Genomic DNA, 12289 nt, shown 5'->3' with positions numbered 1-12289 from the left:
GCTTGGGGGAGCACCGAAGATCCCTGACCCTTGCTGTGGCCTTCTGGCTCGGAGGGACGGGGTTGATTTTTGGGGACCCTCTCCTCACGGTGGGGTCCACACGAATCCTAGCCTTTGCACTGTTTTTGGTGTGACTTCGGTCATGCATTTTTTGTGGTGCTTTGGAAAGCTTCATTAAATCAAAAAATCTGTTCTTATCAGTTTAATATCTGATACGTCCCCTATCTGGGGACCATATATTAAATGGATTTTTAGAACAGGGAGATGGAAAAAGAGCTTGCTCTGTCCACTCCACGCATTGACCTGGTATTGCAGTACCTCCAGGAACGGTGCACCCCTTCTTAACCCAGTTTCCAAAAGCAGAACTCAATTCACCTGATTCATATTAGCCCGATTTAATGAATTGGAAGAAAGCATACGTCTTCATATGCACATCAATTTGGCCCATTCACTTTTCACACTTCCTCCTTTTGTTTTTTATCTTTCACACTTTTGACTTTCTTTATTCATCCAAATAGCAAACTCATCACCACTCAACCTGACCAACTCGGCTATGTCCCCGTGCTGCAGTTCTCTGTCTTATCTAGATCATTTGCAATTGAATGGAATAGATCCCTTTTGGACAAAGTGGATTCACCTGCTGCTGCAGTGACCACAGGTGTGATAAGATCTAGAATTGGCATCTGGTGCGATCTCTCCGCTTCCACTCCAAAGAAAGTTACCTGTTTATTCCTATCATGCATTGGTTTTTGGGGTTTTCTTTGAGTAATGATGATCTCTTTAGTAGTCTGTTGGCGCCCTCTCCTGGAGGAATAGTTTGCTTGCTCTTGGACATTCTAAAAGAGAGGTCATGATAGACATTGAGCTTCTGAGCTCAATTGGGGACAGTCATGGGTGATGAATGTTTGCAACCTACTGCGAAGCCTCATACCGCAATATAAGGAACGTCAAATACTAAGAAAGGGCGGCCTATGAAAGAATTACTACTTTCAATAAGTACACTTAAACGGCTAATTGGGAATAGAAAAACTGTAAAAAGCCCTCTGAGAAAGCCCCCCTCTAACCTTTGATAGTAAGCTTTTCTGTAGTCTGCCTGTTGATGTATTTTCCGTTTGAACTGTGCACAACATGAAGAGACGGATCACTGGCGGCTTGTCACAATGCCCCCCGATGACATCACAATAGCGCTGCTGCCTAGAAAACAAGCTGCGCAGAAGAAGTTGTTCTTTGGGTGGGAGGGTGGGCTAGTGGAAGGAGGGGGCAATCTCTTTTTTTCCCGGGTGGTAGGGGGATGACAGGAGAAGGGAAGCGGGTGGTGAGAAAGGTACAGAGGGCAGGGTTTGGGGGCTGGGAAGGAAAGGGAAAAGATTAGGGTTTGGGGATGATGAAAGGGCTTTCTACGGGTAAGGATGGCAAAGGGTGGCAGTGACGGAAAGTCAGGCAACCTGTCCTGTCCGTCTTTTTGTATCGTGAATTGGAAAGACTGCAAGGGGGAGGGGAGTTGCTTGCGCCCTAAAGGAGGAGTTATTCAGATTCATTGCAGTGGGCGGCGGCTGCAAAACGCACCATTCTTCTTGTTTTTGCTCTGCAAAGCAGCCTTTTCAAGGGTTGGCTTGGGTGACAAAATGTCTTGTGTAGGCGTGGGTTTGTCTCCCTCTCGCTCTCTCTCCCTAAGATGTGTCCGGCATAGGCCAGGGTGCCACTCGAGGCCCAAACCAATTCTGGTTATCGCTTCTCGGCCTTTTGGCTAAGATCAAGTGTAGTATCTGTTCTTATCAGTTTAATATCTGATACGTCCCCTATCTGGGGACCATATATTAAATGGATTTTTAGAACAGGGAGATGGAAAAAGAGCTTGCTCTGTCCACTCCACGCATTGACCTGGTATTGCAGTACCTCCAGGAACGGTGCACCCCTTCTTAACCCAGTTTCCAAAAGCAGAACTCAATTCACCTGATTCATATTAGCCCGATTTAATGAATTGGAAGAAAGCATACGTCTTCATATGCACCTCAATTTGGCCCATTCACTTTTCACACTTCCTCCTTTTGTTTTTTATCTTTCACACTTTTGACTTTCTTTATTCATCCAAATAGCAAACTCATCACCACTCAACCTGACCAACTCGGCTATGTCCCCGTGCTGCAGTTCTCTGTCTTATCTAGATCATTTGCAATTGAATGGAATAGATCCCTTTTGGACAAAGTGGATTCACCTGCTGCTGCAGTGACCACAGGTGTGATAAGATCTAGAATTGGCATCTGGTGCGATCTCTCCGCTTCCACTCCAAAGAAAGTTACCTGTTTATTCCTATCATGCATTGGTTTTTGGGGTTTTCTTTGAGTAATGATGATCTCTTTAGTAGTCTGTTGGCGCCCTCTCCTGGAGGAATAGTTTGCTTGCTCTTGGACATTCTAAAAGAGAGGTCATGATAGACATTGAGCTTCTGAGCTCAATTGGGGACAGTCATGGGTGATGAATGTTTGCAACCTACTGCGAAGCCTCATACCGCAATATAAGGAACGTCAAATACTAAGAAAGGGCGGCCTATGAAAGAATTACTACTTTCAATAAGTACACTTAAACGGCTAATTGGGAATAGAAAAACTGTAAAAAGCCCTCTGAGAAAGCCCCCCTCTAACCTTTGATAGTAAGCTTTTCTGTAGTCTGCCTGTTGATGTATTTTCCGTTTGAACTGTGCACAACATGAAGAGACGGAACACTGGCGGCTTGTCACAATGCCCCCCGATGACATCACAATAGCGCTGCTGCCTAGAAAACAAGCTGCGCAGAAGAAGTTGTTCTTTGGGTGGGAGGGTGGGCTAGTGGAAGGAGGGGGCAATCTCTTTTTTTCCCGGGTGGTAGGGGGATGACAGGAGAAGGGAAGCGGGTGGTGAGAAAGGTACAGAGGGCAGGGTTTGGGGGCTGGGAAGGAAAGGGAAAAGATTAGGGTTTGGGGATGATGAAAGGGCTTTCTACGGGTAAGGATGGCAAAGGGTGGCAGTGACGGAAAGTCAGGCAACCTGTCCTGTCCGTCTTTTTGTATCGTGAATTGGAAAGACTGCAAGGGGGAGGGGAGTTGCTTGCGCCCTAAAGGAGGAGTTATTCAGATTCATTGCAGTGGGCGGCGGCTGCAAAACGCACCATTCTTCTTGTTTTTGCTCTGCAAAGCAGCCTTTTCAAGGGTTGGCTTGGGTGACAAAATGTCTTGTGTAGGCGTGGGTTTGTCTCCCTCTCGCTCTCTCTCCCTAAGATGTGTCCGGCATAGGCCAGGGTGCCACTCGAGGCCCAAACCAATTCTGGTTATCGCTTCTCGGCCTTTTGGCTAAGATCAAGTGTAGTATCTGTTCTTATCAGTTTAATATCTGATACGTCCCCTATCTGGGGACCATATATTAAATGGATTTTTAGAACAGGGAGATGGAAAAAGAGCTTGCTCTGTCCACTCCACGCATTGACCTGGTATTGCAGTACCTCCAGGAACGGTGCACCCCTTCTTAACCCAGTTTCCAAAAGCAGAACTCAATTCACCTGATTCATATTAGCCCGATTTAATGAATTGGAAGAAAGCATACGTCTTCATATGCACCTCAATTTGGCCCATTCACTTTTCACACTTCCTCCTTTTGTTTTTTATCTTTCACACTTTTGACTTTCTTTATTCATCCAAATAGCAAACTCATCACCACTCAACCTGACCAACTCGGCTATGTCCCCGTGCTGCAGTTCTCTGTCTTATCTAGATCATTTGCAATTGAATGGAATAGATCCCTTTTGGACAAAGTGGATTCACCTGCTGCTGCAGTGACCACAGGTGTGATAAGATCTAGAATTGGCATCTGGTGCGATCTCTCCGCTTCCACTCCAAAGAAAGTTACCTGTTTATTCCTATCATGCATTGGTTTTTGGGGTTTTCTTTGAGTAATGATGATCTCTTTAGTAGTCTGTTGGCGCCCTCTCCTGGAGGAATAGTTTGCTTGCTCTTGGACATTCTAAAAGAGAGGTCATGATAGACATTGAGCTTCTGAGCTCAATTGGGGACAGTCATGGGTGATGAATGTTTGCAACCTACTGCGAAGCCTCATACCGCAATATAAGGAACGTCAAATACTAAGAAAGGGCGGCCTATGAAAGAATTACTACTTTCAATAAGTACACTTAAACGGCTAATTGGGAATAGAAAAACTGTAAAAAGCCCTCTGAGAAAGCCCCCCTCTAACCTTTGATAGTAAGCTTTTCTGTAGTCTGCCTGTTGATGTATTTTCCGTTTGAACTGTGCACAACATGAAGAGACGGAACACTGGCGGCTTGTCACAATGCCCCCCGATGACATCACAATAGCGCTGCTGCCTAGAAAACAAGCTGCGCAGAAGAAGTTGTTCTTTGGGTGGGAGGGTGGGCTAGTGGAAGGAGGGGGCAATCTCTTTTTTTCCCGGGTGGTAGGGGGATGACAGGAGAAGGGAAGCGGGTGGTGAGAAAGGTACAGAGGGCAGGGTTTGGGGGCTGGGAAGGAAAGGGAAAAGATTAGGGTTTGGGGATGATGAAAGGGCTTTCTACGGGTAAGGATGGCAAAGGGTGGCAGTGACGGAAAGTCAGGCAACCTGTCCTGTCCGTCTTTTTGTATCGTGAATTGGAAAGACTGCAAGGGGGAGGGGAGTTGCTTGCGCCCTAAAGGAGGAGTTATTCAGATTCATTGCAGTGGGCGGCGGCTGCAAAACGCACCATTCTTCTTGTTTTTGCTCTGCAAAGCAGCCTTTTCAAGGGTTGGCTTGGGTGACAAAATGTCTTGTGTAGGCGTGGGTTTGTCTCCCTCTCGCTCTCTCTCCCTAAGATGTGTCCGGCATAGGCCAGGGTGCCACTCGAGGCCCAAACCAATTCTGGTTATCGCTTCTCGGCCTTTTGGCTAAGATCAAGTGTAGTATCTGTTCTTATCAGTTTAATATCTGATACGTCCCCTATCTGGGGACCATATATTAAATGGATTTTTAGAACAGGGAGATGGAAAAAGAGCTTGCTCTGTCCACTCCACGCATTGACCTGGTATTGCAGTACCTCCAGGAACGGTGCACCCCTTCTTAACCCAGTTTCCAAAAGCAGAACTCAATTCACCTGATTCATATTAGCCCGATTTAATGAATTGGAAGAAAGCATACGTCTTCATATGCACCTCAATTTGGCCCATTCACTTTTCACACTTCCTCCTTTTGTTTTTTATCTTTCACACTTTTGACTTTCTTTATTCATCCAAATAGCAAACTCATCACCACTCAACCTGACCAACTCGGCTATGTCCCCGTGCTGCAGTTCTCTGTCTTATCTAGATCATTTGCAATTGAATGGAATAGATCCCTTTTGGACAAAGTGGATTCACCTGCTGCTGCAGTGACCACAGGTGTGATAAGATCTAGAATTGGCATCTGGTGCGATCTCTCCGCTTCCACTCCAAAGAAAGTTACCTGTTTATTCCTATCATGCATTGGTTTTTGGGGTTTTCTTTGAGTAATGATGATCTCTTTAGTAGTCTGTTGGCGCCCTCTCCTGGAGGAATAGTTTGCTTGCTCTTGGACATTCTAAAAGAGAGGTCATGATAGACATTGAGCTTCTGAGCTCAATTGGGGACAGTCATGGGTGATGAATGTTTGCAACCTACTGCGAAGCCTCATACCGCAATATAAGGAACGTCAAATACTAAGAAAGGGCGGCCTATGAAAGAATTACTACTTTCAATAAGTACACTTAAACGGCTAATTGGGAATAGAAAAACTGTAAAAAGCCCTCTGAGAAAGCCCCCCTCTAACCTTTGATAGTAAGCTTTTCTGTAGTCTGCCTGTTGATGTATTTTCCGTTTGAACTGTGCACAACATGAAGAGACGGAACACTGGCGGCTTGTCACAATGCCCCCCGATGACATCACAATAGCGCTGCTGCCTAGAAAACAAGCTGCGCAGAAGAAGTTGTTCTTTGGGTGGGAGGGTGGGCTAGTGGAAGGAGGGGGCAATCTCTTTTTTTCCCGGGTGGTAGGGGGATGACAGGAGAAGGGAAGCGGGTGGTGAGAAAGGTACAGAGGGCAGGGTTTGGGGGCTGGGAAGGAAAGGGAAAAGATTAGGGTTTGGGGATGATGAAAGGGCTTTCTACGGGTAAGGATGGCAAAGGGTGGCAGTGACGGAAAGTCAGGCAACCTGTCCTGTCCGTCTTTTTGTATCGTGAATTGGAAAGACTGCAAGGGGGAGGGGAGTTGCTTGCGCCCTAAAGGAGGAGTTATTCAGATTCATTGCAGTGGGCGGCGGCTGCAAAACGCACCATTCTTCTTGTTTTTGCTCTGCAAAGCAGCCTTTTCAAGGGTTGGCTTGGGTGACAAAATGTCTTGTGTAGGCGTGGGTTTGTCTCCCTCTCGCTCTCTCTCCCTAAGATGTGTCCGGCATAGGCCAGGGTGCCACTCGAGGCCCAAACCAATTCTGGTTATCGCTTCTCGGCCTTTTGGCTAAGATCAAGTGTAGTATCTGTTCTTATCAGTTTAATATCTGATACGTCCCCTATCTGGGGACCATATATTAAATGGATTTTTAGAACAGGGAGATGGAAAAAGAGCTTGCTCTGTCCACTCCACGCATTGACCTGGTATTGCAGTACCTCCAGGAACGGTGCACCCCTTCTTAACCCAGTTTCCAAAAGCAGAACTCAATTCACCTGATTCATATTAGCCCGATTTAATGAATTGGAAGAAAGCATACGTCTTCATATGCACCTCAATTTGGCCCATTCACTTTTCACACTTCCTCCTTTTGTTTTTTATCTTTCACACTTTTGACTTTCTTTATTCATCCAAATAGCAAACTCATCACCACTCAACCTGACCAACTCGGCTATGTCCCCGTGCTGCAGTTCTCTGTCTTATCTAGATCATTTGCAATTGAATGGAATAGATCCCTTTTGGACAAAGTGGATTCACCTGCTGCTGCAGTGACCACAGGTGTGATAAGATCTAGAATTGGCATCTGGTGCGATCTCTCCGCTTCCACTCCAAAGAAAGTTACCTGTTTATTCCTATCATGCATTGGTTTTTGGGGTTTTCTTTGAGTAATGATGATCTCTTTAGTAGTCTGTTGGCGCCCTCTCCTGGAGGAATAGTTTGCTTGCTCTTGGACATTCTAAAAGAGAGGTCATGATAGACATTGAGCTTCTGAGCTCAATTGGGGACAGTCATGGGTGATGAATGTTTGCAACCTACTGCGAAGCCTCATACCGCAATATAAGGAACGTCAAATACTAAGAAAGGGCGGCCTATGAAAGAATTACTACTTTCAATAAGTACACTTAAACGGCTAATTGGGAATAGAAAAACTGTAAAAAGCCCTCTGAGAAAGCCCCCCTCTAACCTTTGATAGTAAGCTTTTCTGTAGTCTGCCTGTTGATGTATTTTCCGTTTGAACTGTGCACAACATGAAGAGACGGAACACTGGCGGCTTGTCACAATGCCCCCCGATGACATCACAATAGCGCTGCTGCCTAGAAAACAAGCTGCGCAGAAGAAGTTGTTCTTTGGGTGGGAGGGTGGGCTAGTGGAAGGAGGGGGCAATCTCTTTTTTTCCCGGGTGGTAGGGGGATGACAGGAGAAGGGAAGCGGGTGGTGAGAAAGGTACAGAGGGCAGGGTTTGGGGGCTGGGAAGGAAAGGGAAAAGATTAGGGTTTGGGGATGATGAAAGGGCTTTCTACGGGTAAGGATGGCAAAGGGTGGCAGTGACGGAAAGTCAGGCAACCTGTCCTGTCCGTCTTTTTGTATCGTGAATTGGAAAGACTGCAAGGGGGAGGGGAGTTGCTTGCGCCCTAAAGGAGGAGTTATTCAGATTCATTGCAGTGGGCGGCGGCTGCAAAACGCACCATTCTTCTTGTTTTTGCTCTGCAAAGCAGCCTTTTCAAGGGTTGGCTTGGGTGACAAAATGTCTTGTGTAGGCGTGGGTTTGTCTCCCTCTCGCTCTCTCTCCCTAAGATGTGTCCGGCATAGGCCAGGGTGCCACTCGAGGCCCAAACCAATTCTGGTTATCGCTTCTCGGCCTTTTGGCTAAGATCAAGTGTAGTATCTGTTCTTATCAGTTTAATATCTGATACGTCCCCTATCTGGGGACCATATATTAAATGGATTTTTAGAACAGGGAGATGGAAAAAGAGCTTGCTCTGTCCACTCCACGCATTGACCTGGTATTGCAGTACCTCCAGGAACGGTGCACCCCTTCTTAACCCAGTTTCCAAAAGCAGAACTCAATTCACCTGATTCATATTAGCCCGATTTAATGAATTGGAAGAAAGCATACGTCTTCATATGCACCTCAATTTGGCCCATTCACTTTTCACACTTCCTCCTTTTGTTTTTTATCTTTCACACTTTTGACTTTCTTTATTCATCCAAATAGCAAACTCATCACCACTCAACCTGACCAACTCGGCTATGTCCCCGTGCTGCAGTTCTCTGTCTTATCTAGATCATTTGCAATTGAATGGAATAGATCCCTTTTGGACAAAGTGGATTCACCTGCTGCTGCAGTGACCACAGGTGTGATAAGATCTAGAATTGGCATCTGGTGCGATCTCTCCGCTTCCACTCCAAAGAAAGTTACCTGTTTATTCCTATCATGCATTGGTTTTTGGGGTTTTCTTTGAGTAATGATGATCTCTTTAGTAGTCTGTTGGCGCCCTCTCCTGGAGGAATAGTTTGCTTGCTCTTGGACATTCTAAAAGAGAGGTCATGATAGACATTGAGCTTCTGAGCTCAATTGGGGACAGTCATGGGTGATGAATGTTTGCAACCTACTGCGAAGCCTCATACCGCAATATAAGGAACGTCAAATACTAAGAAAGGGCGGCCTATGAAAGAATTACTACTTTCAATAAGTACACTTAAACGGCTAATTGGGAATAGAAAAACTGTAAAAAGCCCTCTGAGAAAGCCCCCCTCTAACCTTTGATAGTAAGCTTTTCTGTAGTCTGCCTGTTGATGTATTTTCCGTTTGAACTGTGCACAACATGAAAAGACGGAACACTGGCGGCTTGTCACAATGCCCCCCGATGACATCACAATAGCGCTGCTGCCTAGAAAACAAGCTGCGCAGAAGAAGTTGTTCTTTGGGTGGGAGGGTGGGCTAGTGGAAGGAGGGGGCAATCTCTTTTTTTCCCGGGTGGTAGGGGGATGACAGGAGAAGGGAAGCGGGTGGTGAGAAAGGTACAGAGGGCAGGGTTTGGGGGCTGGGAAGGAAAGGGAAAAGATTAGGGTTTGGGGATGATGAAAGGGCTTTCTACGGGTAAGGATGGCAAAGGGTGGCAGTGACGGAAAGTCAGGCAACCTGTCCTGTCCGTCTTTTTGTATCGTGAATTGGAAAGACTGCAAGGGGGAGGGGAGTTGCTTGCGCCCTAAAGGAGGAGTTATTCAGATTCATTGCAGTGGGCGGCGGCTGCAAAACGCACCATTCTTCTTGTTTTTGCTCTGCAAAGCAGCCTTTTCAAGGGTTGGCTTGGGTGACAAAATGTCTTGTGTAGGCGTGGGTTTGTCTCCCTCTCGCTCTCTCTCCCTAAGATGTGTCCGGCATAGGCCAGGGTGCCACTCGAGGCCCAAACCAATTCTGGTTATCGCTTCTCGGCCTTTTGGCTAAGATCAAGTGTAGTATCTGTTCTTATCAGTTTAATATCTGATACGTCCCCTATCTGGGGACCATATATTAAATGGATTTTTAGAACAGGGAGATGGAAAAAGAGCTTGCTCTGTCCACTCCACGCATTGACCTGGTATTGCAGTACCTCCAGGAACGGTGCACCCCTTCTTAACCCAGTTTCCAAAAGCAGAACTCAATTCACCTGATTCATATTAGCCCGATTTAATGAATTGGAAGAAAGCATACGTCTTCATATGCACCTCAATTTGGCCCATTCACTTTTCACACTTCCTCCTTTTGTTTTTTATCTTTCACACTTTTGACTTTCTTTATTCATCCAAATAGCAAACTCATCACCACTCAACCTGACCAACTCGGCTATGTCCCCGTGCTGCAGTTCTCTGTCTTATCTAGATCATTTGCAATTGAATGGAATAGATCCCTTTTGGACAAAGTGGATTCACCTGCTGCTGCAGTGACCACAGGTGTGATAAGATCTAGAATTGGCATCTGGTGCGATCTCTCCGCTTCCACTCCAAAGAAAGTTACCTGTTTATTCCTATCATGCATTGGTTTTTGGGGTTTTCTTTGAGTAATGATGATCTCTTTAGTAGTCTGTTGGCGCCCTCTCCTGGAGGAATAGTTTGCTTGCTCTTGGACATTCTAAAAGAGAGGTCATGATAGACATTGAGCTTCTGAGCTCAATTGGGGACAGTCATGGGTGATGAATGTTTGCAACCTACTGCGAAGCCTCATACCGCAATATAAGGAACGTCAAATACTAAGAAAGGGCGGCCTATGAAAGAATTACTACTTTCAATAAGTACACTTAAACGGCTAATTGGGAATAGAAAAACTGTAAAAAGCCCTCTGAGAAAGCCCCCCTCTAACCTTTGATAGTAAGCTTTTCTGTAGTCTGCCTGTTGATGTATTTTCCGTTTGAACTGTGCACAACATGAAGAGACGGAACACTGGCGGCTTGTCACAATGCCCCCCGATGACATCACAATAGCGCTGCTGCCTAGAAAACAAGCTGCGCAGAAGAAGTTGTTCTTTGGGTGGGAGGGTGGGCTAGTGGAAGGAGGGGGCAATCTCTTTTTTTCCCGGGTGGTAGGGGGATGACAGGAGAAGGGAAGCGGGTGGTGAGAAAGGTACAGAGGGCAGGGTTTGGGGGCTGGGAAGGAAAGGGAAAAGATTAGGGTTTGGGGATGATGAAAGGGCTTTCTACGGGTAAGGATGGCAAAGGGTGGCAGTGACGGAAAGTCAGGCAACCTGTCCTGTCCGTCTTTTTGTATCGTGAATTGGAAAGACTGCAAGGGGGAGGGGAGTTGCTTGCGCCCTAAAGGAGGAGTTATTCAGATTCATTGCAGTGGGCGGCGGCTGCAAAACGCACCATTCTTCTTGTTTTTGCTCTGCAAAGCAGCCTTTTCAAGGGTTGGCTTGGGTGACAAAATGTCTTGTGTAGGCGTGGGTTTGTCTCCCTCTCGCTCTCTCTCCCTAAGATGTGTCCGGCATAGGCCAGGGTGCCACTCGAGGCCCAAACCAATTCTGGTTATCGCTTCTCGGCCTTTTGGCTAAGATCAAGTGTAGTATCTGTTCTTATCAGTTTAATATCTGATACGTCCCCTATCTGGGCACCATATATTAAATGGATTTTTAGAACAGGGAGATGGAAAAAGAGCTTGCTCTGTCCACTCCACGCATTGACCTGGTATTGCAGTACCTCCAGGAACGGTGCACCCCTTCTTAACCCAGTTTCCAAAAGCAGAACTCAATTCACCTGATTCATATTAGCCCGATTTAATGAATTGGAAGAAAGCATACGTCTTCATATGCACCTCAATTTGGCCCATTCACTTTTCACACTTCCTCCTTTTGTTTTTTATCTTTCACACTTTTGACTTTCTTTATTCATCCAAATAGCAAACTCATCACCACTCAACCTGACCAACTCGGCTATGTCCCCGTGCTGCAGTTCTCTGTCTTATCTAGATCATTTGCAATTGAATGGAATAGATCCCTTTTGGACAAAGTGGATTCACCTGCTGCTGCAGTGACCACAGGTGTGATAAGATCTAGAATTGGCATCTGGTGCGATCTCTCCGCTTCCACTCCAAAGAAAGTTACCTGTTTATTCCTATCATGCATTGGTTTTTGGGGTTTTCTTTGAGTAATGATGATCTCTTTAGTAGTCTGTTGGCGCCCTCTCCTGGAGGAATAGTTTGCTTGCTCTTGGACATTCTAAAAGAGAGGTCATGATAGACATTGAGCTTCTGAGCTCAATTGGGGACAGTCATGGGTGATGAATGTTTGCAACCTACTGCGAAGCCTCATACCGCAATATAAGGAACGTCAAATACTAAGAAAGGGCGGCCTATGAAAGAATTACTACTTTCAATAAGTACACTTAAACGGCTAATTGGGAATAGAAAAACTGTAAAAAGCCCTCTGAGAAAGCCCCCCTCTAACCTTTGATAGTAAGCTTTTCTGTAGTCTGCCTGTTGATGTATTTTCCGTTTGAACTGTGCACAACATGAAGAGACGGAACACTGGCGGCTTGTCACAATGCCCCCCGATGACATCACAATAGCGCTGCTGCCTAGAAAACAAGCTGCGCAGAAGAAGTTGTTCTTTGGGTGGGAGGGTGG

The 12289-nt window shown here is 46.1% G+C and overlaps 8 non-coding genes across 8 annotated transcripts; all 8 read left to right on the top strand.

Annotated features, from left to right (window-relative positions):
- Positions 1 to 146: 146 nt before the first annotated feature.
- On the top strand, positions 147 to 340 carry LOC142264929 (U2 spliceosomal RNA). The gene has a single exon (XR_012731343.1). It is a non-coding gene; the product is annotated as a U2 spliceosomal RNA (small nuclear RNA).
- A 1387-nt stretch (positions 341 to 1727) lies between these two features.
- On the top strand, positions 1728 to 1918 carry LOC142264909 (U2 spliceosomal RNA). Its single transcript, XR_012731326.1, has one exon. It is a non-coding gene; the product is annotated as a U2 spliceosomal RNA (small nuclear RNA).
- Positions 1919 to 3305: 1387 nt separating this feature from the next.
- Positions 3306 to 3496, top strand: LOC142264996 (U2 spliceosomal RNA). The gene has a single exon (XR_012731393.1). It is a non-coding gene; the product is annotated as a U2 spliceosomal RNA (small nuclear RNA).
- Positions 3497 to 4883: 1387 nt separating this feature from the next.
- LOC142264984 (U2 spliceosomal RNA) lies at positions 4884 to 5074 on the top strand. Its single transcript, XR_012731382.1, has one exon. It is a non-coding gene; the product is annotated as a U2 spliceosomal RNA (small nuclear RNA).
- A 1387-nt stretch (positions 5075 to 6461) lies between these two features.
- LOC142264972 (U2 spliceosomal RNA) lies at positions 6462 to 6652 on the top strand. Its single transcript, XR_012731371.1, has one exon. It is a non-coding gene; the product is annotated as a U2 spliceosomal RNA (small nuclear RNA).
- Positions 6653 to 8039: 1387 nt separating this feature from the next.
- LOC142264959 (U2 spliceosomal RNA) lies at positions 8040 to 8230 on the top strand. Its single transcript, XR_012731360.1, has one exon. It is a non-coding gene; the product is annotated as a U2 spliceosomal RNA (small nuclear RNA).
- Positions 8231 to 9617: 1387 nt separating this feature from the next.
- LOC142264903 (U2 spliceosomal RNA) lies at positions 9618 to 9808 on the top strand. The gene has a single exon (XR_012731320.1). It is a non-coding gene; the product is annotated as a U2 spliceosomal RNA (small nuclear RNA).
- Positions 9809 to 11195: 1387 nt separating this feature from the next.
- Positions 11196 to 11386, top strand: LOC142264924 (U2 spliceosomal RNA). The gene has a single exon (XR_012731339.1). It is a non-coding gene; the product is annotated as a U2 spliceosomal RNA (small nuclear RNA).
- The last annotated feature ends 903 nt before the right edge of the window (positions 11387 to 12289 follow it).

This window comes from Anomaloglossus baeobatrachus, unplaced genomic scaffold (assembly GCF_048569485.1).
Source record: "Anomaloglossus baeobatrachus isolate aAnoBae1 unplaced genomic scaffold, aAnoBae1.hap1 Scaffold_2714, whole genome shotgun sequence".
NCBI lineage: Eukaryota > Metazoa > Chordata > Amphibia > Anura > Aromobatidae > Anomaloglossus > Anomaloglossus baeobatrachus.
The sequence above is the reverse complement of the archived record's forward strand: the minus strand, read 5'-3'. Positions and strand labels throughout refer to the sequence as shown.